General features: G+C 38.2%; 1 protein-coding gene across 2 annotated transcripts in view; it reads right to left on the bottom strand.

The window, feature by feature from the left end:
• Window positions 1-17,493, bottom strand: part of RGL1 (ral guanine nucleotide dissociation stimulator like 1) — a 258,932-nt gene that overhangs the window by 219,001 nt on the left and 22,438 nt on the right. For both annotated transcript variants that reach the window (XM_059147082.1, XM_059147085.1), the window contains exon 2: window positions 13,538-13,688. The gene's annotated coding sequence lies outside the window, so the exon portion shown is untranslated. The remainder of the gene's footprint in view (window positions 1-13,537; window positions 13,689-17,493) is intronic.

The following is a 17,493-nucleotide window of genomic DNA, read 5'->3' as shown; positions in this document are numbered from 1 at the left end:
TCCAAGGCTTTATTAGAATACCTACAGAGTTGCTGCAGAAAAGATTTCATATAGTCTTTATGAAATTATAACTACTGTTTTTAATGTTACTACATGTTTAAAAAATTTTAACACTAAGGAGACCTTGGAAGAAACCGTGGTCATTGCCTTGTTTGAACTAAATGGAAAACCCCTTCTGATTATGTAAAGCTAAAATCTCAACCTGGGGAGAAATAGGTTTTACAACTCTCTGTAAGTCATTCAACATACAGTAGAAGTTAGTCTCTCATGTCCCCTGCTGGTGCTTCCAGTTGTAATTCAAGGTAGCAAGCACCAGATGACACTGTTGATTCATAACCAGGCAACTGATTGCTTTTCCAGGTTTTAGGCTGAACTTGAAAATCTTTGTTGTTAACAAAGTTAAACTTCTTGAGTAACTGAAGAAATTTTAAACATTTCAAATGAAAAAAGAGACCTCTAAGCCAATTTAGGGTATTCTCTTCTTGATGCTATTATACCTTTCCTTAATTGCCTGTTACTCTAAATTGAGTTCTCTACATGAGGTTTTTAAATATATAACTACCTATAAATACAAAAATACTGAAGTCAAACATTGGTGTACTTTCAGATGATAATTATAATTTAAGTGGAAAGAAGTAAGGGTCTCCAAAGGAAAAACTGTCTTCGGCTCTGCTCAAGCAACTTGCCACTAACATCCTAAGGGCAGGACGGGCAAGAAGCAAACAAATTATGGGTCTGGGACTTCACCTCTATGGTGTGCTTAGTACTCACTAATAAAGGCTCTTCTGTCCACTTTGAGACTGAAGTCTCCCAGTCTTTCCACCTAAAAACCAGATGTGTCAATATGGCAAGTGCCCCACCCCCAGCAGGTTCTGTGACTATTTGGGCTTATAAAGGGGGGCTGACAGCGACACTGAAAGGTCCCTTGCCTCACCCTTGCAAATGTTCTGCTCTGTTCCTCCTGTGGGTCACACAAACAGCCAGCGCCACTGAAATTCACCAAGCTAACAAAAGTTTTCCAAAATGGAAAGTCTTAAAAAGTAATCTTGTTCTTTCAAACATGACATTTTTTAAAAAGAATGTTGCTCTTTTAAGAAGAGATACAAAGGAGCTTCTCAACCTACCACTAACCAAATAAATACAAGTGATAGAGAAAATTTCTTAGAGCTAACATGGAGACTGCCCCTCACCAATTCATTCATTTACTCAATTAATGTGGCAATGTGCCATGAATGGTACTCAGAGCAAATAATGTGGCAGTGAACAGAAAAGAGTTGGATCCCTGTCTTTAAGAGCCTCCTGTTCAGTAGTAACAGAGATGATGTCAGTAATATAGAAATAATTATTTTAATATCACTAATACGCCAATCACCCCAAAGTCTTCTAGAAAATAAGCCTGATATGAGCTAATGAAAATTAAACTCACTGGTCATGGTATCACGGCAGGGAAGACTGAATCAATGGAGAGTGAGAAAATAATTCAAAAGAACTTATTTTGATCTTTGGCATCCTGGTCTATTTCACAGAAAGCAAACTGTGTTTCACTGCCTGGGAGGTCACTCATAGCTGCATATTCATTTTTATTCATTTTTATGAAGAAAAGCAAATGAATAGACATTGTGGATGCTTGGACAGTTTTCCTTAGATTATTTCTCCTCTCCCCCCACCCTGCAAATTTCCACCTCATCTGCATCTGCTTTAATAGCTTCATCTTTGTGGAAGTAAAATATCTTAGCCAAGAACTATGAATCATCAACAAAGTTATAATTTACAAATGCAAACTTAATTTTATCACATTAGAAGAAAATCTTCCAGGGGCTCCTGGGTGGCTCAGTCAGACCATGATTTCAGGGTCAGATCAAGACCTGCCTTGGGCTTTGTGCTGGGCATGGAGCCTGCCTGAGAGTCTCTCAAACCAAGCCCCCTCTTAGGCTCCACACTCAGCAAGGAATCTGCTTAAAGACTCTCTCTCCCTCTCCTTCTGCCCCTTTCCCCTCTCTCTTCCCTCTTAGAAGGAAGAAGAAGAAGGAGGAGGAGGAGGAGGAGGAGCGGGGGTGGGGGAGGAGAAAGTCTTCCATTGTAGAAGGCTATTTGATCAAGAACCTCTGTCCAAATTTAGTCATGAAGGTACCCCAGTCTCCAGTTATCCTGACACTGCAGACCAGGTTCTAGTCCCTGCTCTATACCTCATTACCTGTGTACTTTGCTTTCCTCATCTCTCAAATGGAGATGATAGTTATGAGGTGGTGGTACTACATGACTAAGGGAGATATACCTGTAAAATGCTTACTATGCTTTGTGCCTAGTTAAGTACTTGATATATAGTCATATATAGTCACTGTTACAACATCCAAATTTCAGTGAAGAATTTCATTAATATATTCATTAGAAGGATCTGAAACCAAAGATGACTCAGACTATAAGAAAGCATCTAGCTTCTCTAAAGAAGCTTTAATTTCCTAGCTTGACCAAACTACATTGTAGGATATGGAAAGAATTAAGCAAATGAGATGACTGGGCCAACAGAGGGCATCTTTAAGGAATCTAAGCAGTTGAGAGGAAGCTGGTCAAATGAAGGAAAGTCTCAACCTCCAAAATAACAGAATGCAAGTTCTGCAAACTACAGAACTGCTGGCCACAACAGCACTCTAGAATAGACCATTAAAATATATGGTCATTTAAAGAACGCTATGGCAGAAGGTATGTGCTCTGGTGAGTGCTGTGAAGTGTAAACCTGGCGATTCACAGACCTGTACCCCTGGGGCTAATAATACATTGTATGTTAATTTAAATTTTTTTAAATAAAATAAAGTGCAATTATTTAAAAAATAGTAATAAAGAATACTATGGGGCTTCCACTAGGAATTAGTTAGTCTAAACCATTTCCTTGCTCTCACAGCAGACTAATAAATCTAGAAAATATCAGAGGTATTCTGTAGCAAGAAAAAGGCCTTTGGCAATAGGTTTATACTATCCTTTGCACAAGAAGAAAAAATACAGGTTGAGTGATAATATAAACAGATTCATTATATTAAATGATTGCCAAATGCTACTTTTAAGGGATACATATTTTTAATCCAGAAGGAAGTATCTAGTTACCAGTCCCTGGGCTTTATATAAATCCTCTTTGGGCAACCCCAATTTACTTGGATTAAGACCCAGAGCAACCTTCAAAGAACATCAGTTCCCAGCAGAAGGAACTTGGCTGGCCTCTGCTCCATCCTGTCTCCTAGAACAGGACCCGGCATCCCATGAAAGTTCATAAAATACTTGTTGAATGAACTAAAAATGTGTAAATAATATAAGGTTGAGAGGATGAATAATTACTCTGAATAATTTAATCAAAATCCAGAAGTTCCTCACAGAACAGAATAATGGGTCAAATGAAACACAGGTAATTTCCCAGAGTGAGGAAACCCTAGCCTTGAGAGTCAGCTAGACTCCGTTTTCAGTCTTGATTCTGCCACTTGTCAAGAGTTTGTAGGCAGAGAATTGAGGTGAAGTTTCCAGAGGGGGGAAAAAAGTAAGATCCTCCATGTAAATCCAAAATTGATCAAATACTTAGAGAAGATACAGTTTTTACCTAGGGGGGAGGGGGGCATTTAACTGGAGAAATTCCTACTACAAAAATATAGTTCAGAATAATCAAACATGAGTTTCTATCTGGGCCACGTTTGAGAGTAAAAGGAGACACTGTAAATTACTCAAGGAAAACGGGTGCAAAGTGGGGTTCCCCTCAGCAAACGGAGACACATGATCACACTACTTATAGGACACACCAAAAGCTCTAGACATCTGAGTTGATGAAAAATTAAGTGGATCAACAATTTGCTGTACCTGGATTAGAAATATATTCATTAATTGTTTACCATATGCCTGGCACTATTTGAAATCCTTTTCATGTATTAGCTCATTTGATAATCACAAAAGTATTCTGAAGTATTGTTATCCTACCTACCGTGAAAAAAACGGGAGGCACGGAGAGTTTAAGTAACTTGCCCCAAGTTACTAGTCAGCCTACTCCAAGGCTAACGCTAACTGAACGGACAGACTCCAAAACCAGTCGCCTGAGTCTGTGCATTTAACCATCATAACATACAGCCTCGGGCAGCAATGAAATGCATTGAATTGCATTCTGCTAACCAGGCCAAGAAAGAATAGTCTGCATTTCCTCTGTTTCAATCAGAGTACAGCCAGAAACATGGTTTTGATTCGAGGTCCACATTGTTCATACCAACTAGGTAAGCTAGGGTGTATTTAAAAAGGCAAGGAGAGATATGAGACCGTAATACCAGTATACGGATGAGCAAAAAGAACTGTTCAACTTAGAGGAGAAGAGACTTGGTGTGGCATGAGAACAGCTCAAATACAGGATGGCCATGGGGAGGAAAAGTCAGACTCTATTCAGCAGCTTTCAAACTTTTTTTTCATCACTGAGATTCAGTTTACCTACATAGTTAATTATATGATTAAATAACTTAACTAAGAGATCAAGACAAAGGTTTCATGGACACCCTACTACTTATAATACACTCTGATATTTTCTTTTCTATTCTATGCTACTTCTATTCTACCTATTTCTTTGTCTTCTTTTTCTTATTTTCTTTTAATGCTGGTCATATCCAACGAAAATTATTCCACAACCCCTGGATTTTAGCCTAAAATTTGAAAAATGCTGCTTTACAAGCTTCCAAGAAGAGAAACTAAAAAGCGGTAGGAAGATGGTACAGAAAAGTACATTTCAAGTCAACAAAACAACAGCTAAGTAACCGTCGGCATTGTTCAGAACTGCAATGGGCTACTTTGGAACAGAGGGCGTTGTATCTCACTGTAGGTAATGAAAGTATCTATCCCATCATAGACTGTGGGTAGAATAGAAAGGATTCAAATATTAGTTAAATGGCTGAAATAGAAGAACATGAAGTTTTTTTTTCCAAACCCAAGATCTCATTATTCTAATTCACATTTTTGTAATAAAAATAATATTTTCCCTTCAACAAAATCCAAGCTACCAAGACATAAGGAAAGAAGGAAGATGGGAGGGAAGAAAAAGAAAGAAGCAGAGCCGGGGGGGGGGGGGGGAGGAGACAGGGAAGGAGGATCGAGAAAAAAGAAAAAAGGAAACAAAGAAAACCATATAGAATTTAAGTGTTACTACATAAATTTCAAGTTTGCCTTCAAAATGAATTCTAAACCCCTTCTTTCCCAATTCCAACAAGAATGTAAATTGGGTTCACCCAGAGTACAAGATTCCTGAGTACCCTGCATCAGAAAAAGGAATAAAAAGGCATCTGAAAATCACTCTAGGCTCTATAATTAGCTCTGATGGTTTTCTTTTGGATCATTCTGGATGATCAGATCAGGACAGAAGAGTGAGACTGGCTCAGGACCTAACATGTGAAATAGCTTTCCACGAGGTTTGGTCAATCCTTTTTGACAAGTATACACATTGCAACAATCTTCAAAGGCAACTTCTGGAAGAGCCTCCAAACTCCTTTTGAAGATGCTGCCAAGAAAAGCAAGAGAGAAAGTATGAAGAGAAATCTAAATAAGGATGAAATGATGGAAAGGACACCAACATGAAGCCCAATGGATACGACTAATAAAGATTAAAAATTCTACTAGACTACTGACCAACCATTCAACTCATAATTTCCGTGGACTTGTTATGAGCACTCTTGCCACCAGATCCCTTGTTTAATCTTCAAAGCCATTTTCCATAATCAAATGCTAACACCACTGGCACAGAGCTAGGGTTGTTCTCAGAGTAAGACGGATGTCTTGGTAGTGAACTTGCCAGGGCTCCCTAAAAGAAATAAGAAAGCCCAAACTGGGGTAAGCGATCCATCCAATACTGCCAGGAGTTCTCTGGATGCTTTCTGCCAGACTCAATTTCCTTACAAGGTTTCAAAGCAAAAGAGTACATGGTCTAGAACAGCCACAATCCAACCGCAGTGGGTGTGTTTAGTATACACGGAGATGGCTCCTCGTGAATTAAACAAATAAAATTAAATCAAAGGGTAACCTCAACTGTAAACTCCTCCTTCTGACAGAATGAGTAATTCAGTATTTATCTTCAATTAATACCATGGGTACGTATATTATCAACATGTAAGAGAAAGTCTTTGGGACTCTCTTTTAAAAATGAAGTGGAAAGTTAGTTTTTGTTAAGACCATCTGGACATCTTAGAAATCTGAATCCTAAATTGGACCCATTCCCACATTGCTATAAACTATGCTACAAACTCTCAGATCAGGAATAGAGTCCTTTGTAGAAAGACAAGTCCAGGAAATAAACTGAAGCCAGATTTTAGATTGGCAAGTCAGTGAAGACAGGGACTTGGAAACAGAAGAAAAAGAACAGTGGTGGACATAATTCAGGTAGGCTGGAATTCAAATCATGCTGGGACCCTGGCAACACAGGCCAGCTGGAGCAAGACGAAGCCCAAACCAGGCCAGGCACAGTCTAGGGAAACACATACAAGCTCCAGAGGTTTGTCTCCAGGAGGACACTGCATGTGCAATATATCATGTCCAAAGACACAGCAAATGCCCTCTTGATTCAGGCAGACACTATGAACGGGAGAATGAACTTAAGGACAGGGCATGGCCATGAAGGTATAGACTCACAAACATAGCAAAACTTCTGTTTCTAGCAATATTGTGGCCTAAGTACACAGAAAAATCTGGAATTGTTGGATAAAATAAAACAAAGATTTTAAATGCACAAGGAAGTCTAACGTAAGGGAAATTATAGCACTGAACAAGAGAAGTACATCAATACAGATATATTACATGGATTGTCCTGAGACTATTTGTTGATACTGATAAGCAAGAAGTTTGGGGCTTTATAGCTATACAGAAATAGATGATAAAGCCTTGGGTTTGCTTAATGTGGAGCAGTGGGACGGAGTCCCTCCCTACCCCCCATAAGTCCTCAAAGGGCTACTTTCTTAATAAAATTATTGAGATGACAAGGAATCTATCTCAGCATAGACTCCCCAGCATCCCCAAACACAAAGTTCAAATTTATTTACCTAACTGAGGCAGGCTCCCCATGGAGCAGGGAGCCCAAAACAGGGCTTAATCCCAGGACCTTGGGATCATGACCTGAGTCAAAGGCAGACACTTAACAGAAGGAGCCACCCAGGCATCCGAGGAAGAAACACTTTCAAACTCATGTTATGAGGCCAGCACTACCTGATACCAAAGCCAAACAAGCAAACTACGAAAAAATTACAGGCCAATATTCCTGATGAACAGATCTGAATATTCATAACAAAAGACTAGCAAATTGAATTCAAGAGCACATTAAAAGGGTCATACACCGTGATCAAGTGGAATATATCCCTGGAACGTAAATACTTCAGCATACATAGATCAGTGTGGTACACCACATTAACAGAATAAAGAATAAAAATTAGGGGCACCTGGGTGGCTCAATTGGTTAAGTGTCTGCTTCAGCACAGGTCATGATCCCAAGGTCCTGGGATTGATTGAGCCCCACATCAGACTCTCTGCCCAGTCGGAACCTGCTTCCCCTCTCCCTCAGCCTGCCACTCTGCCTATTTGTGCTCTTTCTCTCTCTATCAAATAAATAAATAAATAAACAAAATCTTTTTTAAAAAAAAATAAAAATTGGGATGTCTGGGTGGCTTAGTTGGTTGAGCGTCTGCCTTCCCCTCAGGTCATGATCCCAGCGTTCTAGGATCGAGTCCCTCCTCTGGCTCCTTGCTCAGCGGGGAGTCTGTTTCTCCCTCGGCCTGCCACTCCCACTCTTGTACACACACACTCTCTCTCTCTCTGACAAGTAAATAAATAGTATCATTTTTAAAAAAAGAATAAAAATTACATGATCATTTCAACAGATGCAGAAAGGCCTATGACAAAATTCAACATCTTTTCATGATTCAGGGTTAGTAAAGAAGGAATACACCTCAACAAAATAAAGTCCACATGTGACAAATCCATAGCTAACATCATACTCTGTGGTGAAGGAAAAGCCTTTCCTCTAAGATCAGAAAGAAGACAAGCTTGTCCACTCTTACCACTTCTATCCACCAGAGTGCTGCAAATCCTAGCCGCAACAATTGAGCAAGAAAGAGAAACAAAATGCATCTAGATTAGAATGGAGAGGTGAAGGGTGCCTGGATGGCTCAGTTGTTGAGCATCTGCCTTTGATCCCAGGGTCCTTGGGTGGAGCCCCGAGTTGGGCTCCCTGCTCAGCAGGAAGCTTGCTTCTCCCTCTCCCACTCCCCCAGCTGTATTCCTTCTCTCGCTGTGTATCTCTCTGTTAAATAAACAAATAAAATCTTTTAAAACAAAGAAACAAAGAAACAAAGAGGTAAAATTATCTCTTTGCAGATGACATAATGTTATATGCAAAAAACCCTAAAGATTCCACCAAAAAAAAAAAAAAAGAAAGAAAGAAAGAAAGAAAAAAAACTGTTAGAACTATAACTATAAGCTACCTGAATAAAATTAGGAATGCAACCCCATTTACAATAGCATCAAAAAAATAAAATACTTAGGGGCGCCTGGGTGGCTCAGTGGGTTAAGCCGCTGCCTTCGGCTCGGGTCGTGATCCCAGGGTCCTGGGATCGAGTCCCACATGGGGCTCTCTGCTGAGCAGAGAGCCTGCTTTCCTCTCTCTCTCTGCCTGCCTCTCTGCCTACTTGTGATTTCTCTCTGTCAAATAAATAGATAAAATATTAAAAAAATATATATATTTAAAAAAAAATAAAATAAAATAAAATAAAATACTTAAAAATAAATTTATTAATTTATTTTTTTAAGATTTTATTTATTTATTTGACAGAGAGAGATCACAAGTAGGCAGAGAGGCAGGCAGAGAGAAAGGGGGAAGCAGGCTCCCCGCCGAGCAGAGAGCCCGATGCGGGGCTCAATCCCAGGACCCAAGGATCATGACAGTAGCCAAAAGTAGAGGCTTTAACCCACTGAGCCACCCAGGCACCCCTATTAATTTATTTTTAAGTAGACTCCAAACCCAGCATGGAACCCAATGTGGGGCTTGTACTCACAACTCTAAGATCAAGACCTGAGCTGAAATCAGTATGCAGATGCTTAACCAACTAAGGTACCTAAGTGGTCCTACTTAGGAGTAAATTTAACCAAAAAAGTGATCCTCCACATTCTTGCATTGGAAAAATTACTATTGTTAAAGTGTCCAAACTACCCAAAGTGATCTATAAATTCAATGCAATCCCTATCAAAATTCCAATGGCATTTTTCACAGAAAGAGAAAAAAAATATTTCTAAAATTCATAGAATCACAAAGACTCTGAATAACCAAAGCAATCTTGTGAAAGAAGACTAAAGCTGGAAGCATCACGCTTCTTGATTTTGACCTAAATTACAAAGCTATAGTAATCAGAAGAGTATGGTACTGGCACAGAGACCAATGGAACAGAATAAAAAGCCTGAAAGTTGGCCTATGCATATACAGTCAGGTAATCTTTGCCAAGGGCACCAAAACACACAACGGGAACAACAGTCTCTTCAACAAAGGGTGTTGGGAAAACTAGACAGACATGAAACAGGACCCCTGTCTTACTCTACTCATAAAAGTTAACTTGAGATGGATTCAAGACTTAAATGTAAGCCTGAAACCATTAAACCCCTAAAAAAAATAGGGAAAAACTCCTTGACATTGGCCTTAACAATGATTTTTTTGGATAAGACACCAAAAGCACAGGCAAAAAAAAGCTAAAATAAGTAAGTGGGACTACATCAAACTAAAAAGCTTTTGTACAGCAAAAGCAACAATCAATAAATTAAAAAGCTACCTACAGAATGGGAGATAGTATTCACAAACCATATACTTGACAAAGAGTTAATATCCAAAATATATAAGAACACATAGCATTCTAGAGCACAGAAGCATATAATCTGACTTTTAAAAATGAACAAAAAATCTGAAGAGACATTTTTTCCAAAAACAAATGACTAATAAGTACATGAAAAGGTGTTCAACACCACTAATCATCAGGGAAATGCAAATCAAAACCACAATAAGATATGATCTCATACCTGTCAAGATAGCCATTATCAAAAAGACAAAAGACAAAAAATGTTGATAAAGATGTGGAGAAAAAGGAATCCTTAAGCACTGTTGGTGGAAATGTTAATTGGTGTGTATGATGGGAATGTATTGGTAGGAATGCAAATTGGTGCAGTCTTTATGGAAAACAGAATAGTAGTTCCTCAAGAAATTAAAAACAGAACCACCACATGATCCAGCGATCCCATTCCTGGGCATCTATCAAAACAAATAAATCCGGAATTCAGTATCTTGAAGAGGTATCTGCACTCCCAGCTTCACTGCAGCATTATTTACAACAGCCAAGATAACGGAAACTACTTAATGTCCATCAAGAGATAAACAGATTTAATAAAATATAGAGTATAGGGGCGCCTGGGTGGCTCAATGGGTTAAAGCCTCTGCCTTCAGCTCAGGTCATGATCTCAGGGTCCTGGGATCAAGCCCCACATCGGGCTCTCTGCTCAGCAGGGAGCCTGCTTCCCTTCCTCTCTCTCTCTCTCTGCCTGCCTCTCTGCCTACCTGTGATCTCTGTCCGTGAAAATAAATAAATAAAATCTTTTTAAAAAGATGGAGTATATTTAATGGTATATTATTCAGCCATTTAAAAAAGGAAATCCTGCCATCTGCAACAATATGGATGAACCCTGATGGCATTATGCTTTTCTATTCTTTTTAAAAAGAATAGAAAAGAAAATAAAGAAAAACTTGGTTTCACAGAAACAGAATGAAATGGTGGTTACCAAGGATTGGGCGAGGGGTAAACGGGAAGATGCAGGTCAAAGGACACAAACTTTGACTTATAAGATGAGTAAGTTCTGAGGATCTAATGTAGGGCACGGCATGGTTACTATAGTTAATTTGGATACTTATATTCTTGAAAGCTGCTGAAGGTAGGCCATAAGCATTCTCACCATAAATCCAAATAAACAAAATCCCAGAATTAACTGTTAGTTGATGAATGCCTTGCTAATCATTTCACAATGCATATATGTATAAAATCATCACATTTTATGCTTTAAATACATACAATCATATATGTCAATTAAAAAATTGGAGGGACAGGGGCGCCTGGGTGGCTCAGTGGGTTAAGCCGCTGCCTTCGGCTCGGGTCATGGTCTCGGGGTCCTGGGATCGAGTCCCGCATCAGGCTCTCTGCTCGGCGGGGAGCCTGCTTCCCTCTCTCTCTCTGCCTGCCTCTCCATCTACTTGTGATTTCTCTCTGTCAAATAAATAAAAAATCTTTAAAAAAAAAAAATTGGAGGGACAGTCTTTAAGCAAATAATACAAATAATCAAATTGGCTTTGTTGACACTCTGTATTTAAAATGTTTTTCTACTGTTAGAAAATTTTTATACTACCTATATAGTTCAGGAGCCCAGAGATGAGAAATTGATACTGATACTAAAATTGATATTAAAGCCCAGAGATAAGAAATTGATATTAAATTCTAATTGATATTAGAAATATGCTGGAAACACAACTTCTAATATGTATAAAAATTAAAAGCAAATTCTTCTGGAGCACTGGTTCTCAACCATAACTGGGGAGAGGGTATTTTTTGTTTTCTTTCTTTCTTTCGTTTCTCCTTTAATGACCATGGAGCTTGAAAAACACTAATGTGTAAGTCTCATACTCATAGTATCTGAGTTACCTGGTCTGGGGTTCCAGCTGTCATTCTAACTTTTAAAGGCTCACCAGGTGATTCTAAGAGGCATGCAGCAAAGATTGAGAACCACTGCTGTGGCACGTATCTTTAGCACAGACCACACAGGATTCCCATCAAGCGTGACTTAAAAAACAAAGTTTACAACACCCAAAGGTACAATTCACCATAAGCAAGGGTAGGCAGAAATAACAAAAAGCACAGTTAAATTCCCAAGAACACTAGGTAATAGAATTACTTGTTACAGACTACATAGCAATAACATTTAAAATAATTAAAGATTAAAAAGATCAAAAATATGAAAATGGAGAAAAATACAGACACTAAATATATATATTCAGTGACTTAAAAAAACAACTCAGTAAGTGGATTAAACAGCAAATTGTCAGACGTGTAGAGAAAAATGGAGAGCCAGAGGACTGATTTGGAAGAGGTGTCTGGAATGCAGCAGTGACAGATGAGCAGTAGGAATGACAGCTGAAAACTTAGAGTCATGTAAGAAGGTTCAATATATACCTAATCGATATTCTAGAAGAAGAGAAAAGAAAAAACAGAGGATACAAATATTTCTAATATTTTAAGTGTTCAAATACTTCTGAGTATTTTCCAGAGTTAATGAAAAATAAGAATCACCAAATTTGGATTTCCGGCAGGAGAAAGAAAACTGAATCCACACCTAAACACATCATGTTAAAACTATAAAACATGAAAGGCAAGAATAAAAGAAAAGGCAACACTTACAGTGAAACGATGAGACTGACAACAGCCTTCTTGATAGCAAGCACTTAGAGGATTGTCAGAGCTCACTATATCCTCCCCATACTGAGTCCATGGCCATAATATTTTCTCTGAGCTTCCACATACTCTTGTCCTAACTGAAGGATGAGACTGGACTGAGCTCAGCTCAGCCCTATCAGTGATTTCGTTTGGAAGAAGTCTCTTCCATAAGAGGAGTTGGAAGCAATTAAGAAGCTAATTATCAAATTTCTTGATAAGCATGGTGCTCTTTGGAGATTTATTGGGGGTTGGTTATGCAAAGGAAGAAACAGAAGAACTACAGAATCCCACCCACTGTTTACTCCCATTCCGTCAAATGACAAGCGTAAGAGAAACTAGTCTTTCTGAATTGCTATGTCAAATACTTGTTTATGTTGACAATAGCCAAGCGTTGGCAAGAATGCAGAGTAACTGAAATGTTCATATGTTGCCCGTGGGTATATAAAATAATAACTACTTTGATAAAAAAGTTTGACAGTTTTTAGAAAGTTGAGACACATGTACCATACAACCCAGCAATTTCACTCTTAAGCATTTGTCCAAGAGGAATAGAAACCTACATCCACACAAAGACTTGGACAAGCATGTTCAGAGTACCTTTTTCATAAGAGCGCCGAACTAGAAACAACACAAATGTCCATCAACAGATGAATAGATAAATTATAGCGTATATATTCCATATATACAATGGAATATTACTCAGTATTAAAAAAGTAACAAGCTACTGATATACACAATCACATGGATGAACATTGAGCAACACGTGAAAGACGCCAAAATTCATCCTTTATGATTCCATGTATGTGAAACTTGGGGAAAAATAATATCTAATCTATAGTAACAGCAAAAAGATAATACTTCCCTAGAGCCATGAAGGAAGGTGACTGATGGGGAAGGAAGGGACCCAGGGAAAATTTGGGGTTGATGGGAATGTTTTATATTTTTATTGCGATGGTGGTAACATGAGTATATCCATATGTCAAAACTCATATAACTGAACACACAATGGGTACATTTTATTATATAAATTTTACCTCAGTGAAGTTGGTTCAGCTCGGGTTGTGGTCCTGGGGTCCTGGGATCGATCCCCACGTCGGGCTCTCTGCTCGGTGTGGGCCTGCTTCACCCTCTCCGGCTGCCTGCTGCTCCCCCTGCTGGTGCTCTCTCTCTCTCGCAAATAAAGATCTAAAAATATTTTTAAAAAAAAATTTTTTTTAAACTTTCTTTCCTCTGACAGAAACATTTTCACATTTTCAGCTGTTTTCCCACACTTACCTTCTCACCATGACACTTTTCCTAGCCTGCTTGACTTTCTTAACTTCAGTTCCTCACTTCTGAAATTTAATTTTTTCCATTTATCTTAAGACTAGGCCATAAATTTGAAATTATTTTCTTTTTGCTCAAAATGTAGGATGTGATGGAGCGATAATGGTAACAAGAAAAGAGTTTCAGGGGCACCTGGGTGGCTCAGTGGGTTAAAGCCTCTGCCTTCAGCTCAGGTCATGATCTCAGGGTCCTGGGATCGAGCCCCACATTGGGCTCTCTGCTCAGGGGGGAGCCTGCTTCCTCCTCTCTCTCTCTGCCTGCCTCTCTACCTACTTGTGATCTTTGTCTGTCAAATAAACAAATAAAAATCTTTAAAAAAAAAAAAAGAAAAAAAAAGAAGAGTGTCAGAGGGCTCTGGGTTCAAATCCCAGCTCTACCAGTTACTAGCTATCTTATCTTAGCATTAGCCACTTTGAACCTTGGTTTTATTATTTGTAAAACGGAAATTGTAATAATACGCACCTCTTAGGGATGTCAGGCATGTAAACTTTTTGGCACAAAGGAGGCATTCAGTAAGTGTTCCTCTGTGTTCAACGAATGGTATTTTCATTCAAATTCTTTAGCATTTATATTATAAGATAGCCAGAGGAATTAAATAAAATTTAGTGCACTTAGTTAAGCAGAATCACTACCTAATAGTGACTTAAGTGAAATGGAATAAGTACACAAAAACAATGTCACTCAAAGCTGCCTATGAACCAGGGCCCACCCATAGACTGTCACAATGTCGACAAGGTAAGTACAGAAATCGAAAGTACTTAGAAACTTTTATAGAAATTTGATATGACCCTGTATGATTTACATCAGGAAAAGTGATTTAGAGTTTAAATCTTGCATGGGAGAACGTTCTAGGATAATTGCTCAGATTAAGGAACTCGAGCCGGAATGCAAAACCACACACTATTTCCTTCATTGAGAAAACCTTACTAGGGAAAAAAGTCAGCCAAGCTAATCACTGTGCTTAGTGACACATTAAAAACTATGAATTACAAAGGGGCGCCTGGGTGGCTTAGTCAGTTAAGCAGCTGCCTTCAGCTCGGGTCATGATCCCAGGGTCCTGGGATCGAGCCCTGCATCAGGATCCCTGCTCAGTGGAGAGCCTGCTTCTCCCACCCCTCTGCCTGCTTCTCCCCTACTTGTGCTCCCTATCTCTCTGACAAATAAATTTTTTATAAATCTTAAAAAAAAAAAAAAAGATGAAATGAATCATTTAAAAAACACTACAAATTACATAAATGCTAATGCATTACATTTGAAATTATTCTGCTTATGTGATAATATGGAAGTTGATCACAAACAACAGCTTTACATACTGGCTTATGATGGTCACGTAGGGGAAAAGTTCTGTAGAGAATGTTGGAACTGCTGAATAAATGCTCAGAATTACTGCTGGGTAAGAAACCAGTTTGGGCCCAAGTTTTTAAAGAAAAAGTATATTAGACATTCAGATTTGCCTATTTGTCTGTAATCTTTGTTATGTTAATAACCTTAGTATTTCCAAACATGGAAAAAATTCAACATGTTTTTCAATAGCAGATGACTGAAAAGTCAAAATAAAGATGAGAAGTGTGGAAAAACAGAGTTTCCAGAGATGGTTATGTCATGTTTCATAATTTTAACAACTATTATCAATGCTATAGATAATAATTTTGATAGACAATCTATGTATAGGGAATTCGTGGAACCATAAACTAGTCCTTTCATCAAAAGATAACTTAAATTTAATACAACTACAGGATAAAATATTGGAAGTGGCTACTGATGAATTTTGAAAATATAGTATCACTTGCTTTATTTTTTAAAATTGTTAAAAATGAATACCTTGAGCTTGTGAAATTGCTTTAAAGCCTCTTCTTCTATTCCAATTAGCATACCTCTTACAACTGGCTTTCCCTATTCTAATGCTACCAAAATAAACACAGAATCAGTCTAGATATGATTATATCCTGCAAATAGTGTTGTCCATCAGTTGGACCTAGATTAGATGGAGTAACAAGCAAGAAGCAAGTTGATTGGTCACAATAAAAATTTTATAAGTCAATATACTGATGTTCACAAACTGCATATTTAGGACACTGAACATTGCTATATCCTTCAAAAGCTTTTTGTTTAATATAATTGTTGAATATAATAATAATAACAGTGATTCTCTACTCTAGTCATCTATACATAACACTTTAAATAAACAACACATATGGTTTTGGTAATTCTTTTTTTCTTTTTTTCTGTGTTATGTTTGTTCTGTTTATATTTACATAAAGACAGACATATAGACAAATGGGACAAAAATAACACAAACCCACACACATACGGTCAAATGATCTTTGGTAGTGCCAAGGTGCCAAGAATATGCAATGGGGAAAGGACAGCTTTTCAACAAATGGTGTTAGGAAAACTGGATATCCATATGCAAAAGAATGAAATTGGGGGGCACCTGGGTGGTTCAGTGGGTTAAGCCTCTGCCTTCGGCTCAGGTCATGATCTCAGGGTCCTGGGATCGAGCCCCACAGCAGGCTCTCTGCTCAGCGGGGAGCCTGCTTCTCCCTCTCTCTCTGCTGCTCTCTGCCTACTTGTGATTTCTCTGTCAAATAAACAAATAAAATCTTTTTAAAAAAAAATGAAATTGGACCCTTACCCTACACCATGCACATACACCAGAAAAACCCCAAAATGGATTAAAGAGTTAAACATAAGACCTGGAACCATAAAACTCCTAGAAGAAAACACATGGGGAAATCTTTGTAACACTGGTTTGATCAATGATTTCTTGAATATGACATCAAAAGCATGAGCAACAAAAGCAAAAATAGACGGGTGTTCCATTTGCATTTATTGAAATGTGATTTAAAACTTTCATAACTTTTGATCTGTTTATGTCTTTTAATTATTTGTAAAATGAGCTTATGATGTCTATGTCTTTTTTGTTCATTTTTCTATAAAATCACTTTCATTGAATTTTACAAAATGATCAGTGTACGATGGTTGGTAAACTGAAACTGGTCCTTCCCCACAGACAGTCTGAAACCTTTTTTAGAGCATCTGTACAGATTCTGGGAGTAAAGATGGTGGCTTCACCCCGCACTTTGCTCCAGTTTTAGGAGTTACCTAAAGTTTCCTAAATTTTAGGAGTTACCTCTCATTCTAAGCATTTGCTGGTATTTACCTGGGACATCGGAGGAAACCGACATGGAGGAATTCTGCAAATCTGTGAATTTAGCAAATGAACTGTGGTCCAACAGAAAGTTTCCTGCTGGTAAGACTGTGCTGCCACCCTGTGGCCTTTCCATTTATAATCCCAAGCAAGGACATCCATCCTTTGCTCTTTTTTTTTTTTTTTTTTTTTTTTTTGTCTTCTTTTCCTCTCTAACCCTAACACTTATCTTGTCCCATTTGTCCTACCTAACTCTCAGTGAGCCCCATGAAATCTACTGAATTCTCTCCTCTCCTTCTTTTCTTCAGTGTAGGTAGCATCTTACTGCTACATAAAAGTGGGCATTATTATTCAGTGTCTACCAAACCACTATGAAAGCAGTGACTTATATAACAACTGGCTATATGCCTTCATATAAAAGTAAAAAAAAAAAAAAAAAAAGAGGCAATAAAATATAAGTTATCCAAGTCACCTTAGAGGTAGCAACTAGCAACACACAAGCCTCCTTAGATA

This window comes from Mustela lutreola, chromosome 14, assembly GCF_030435805.1.
Source record: "Mustela lutreola isolate mMusLut2 chromosome 14, mMusLut2.pri, whole genome shotgun sequence".
In the NCBI taxonomy this organism is placed as follows: domain Eukaryota; kingdom Metazoa; phylum Chordata; class Mammalia; order Carnivora; family Mustelidae; genus Mustela; species Mustela lutreola.
Note: the sequence above shows the minus strand (reverse complement) of the source record. Positions and strands in the feature narration are given on the sequence as shown.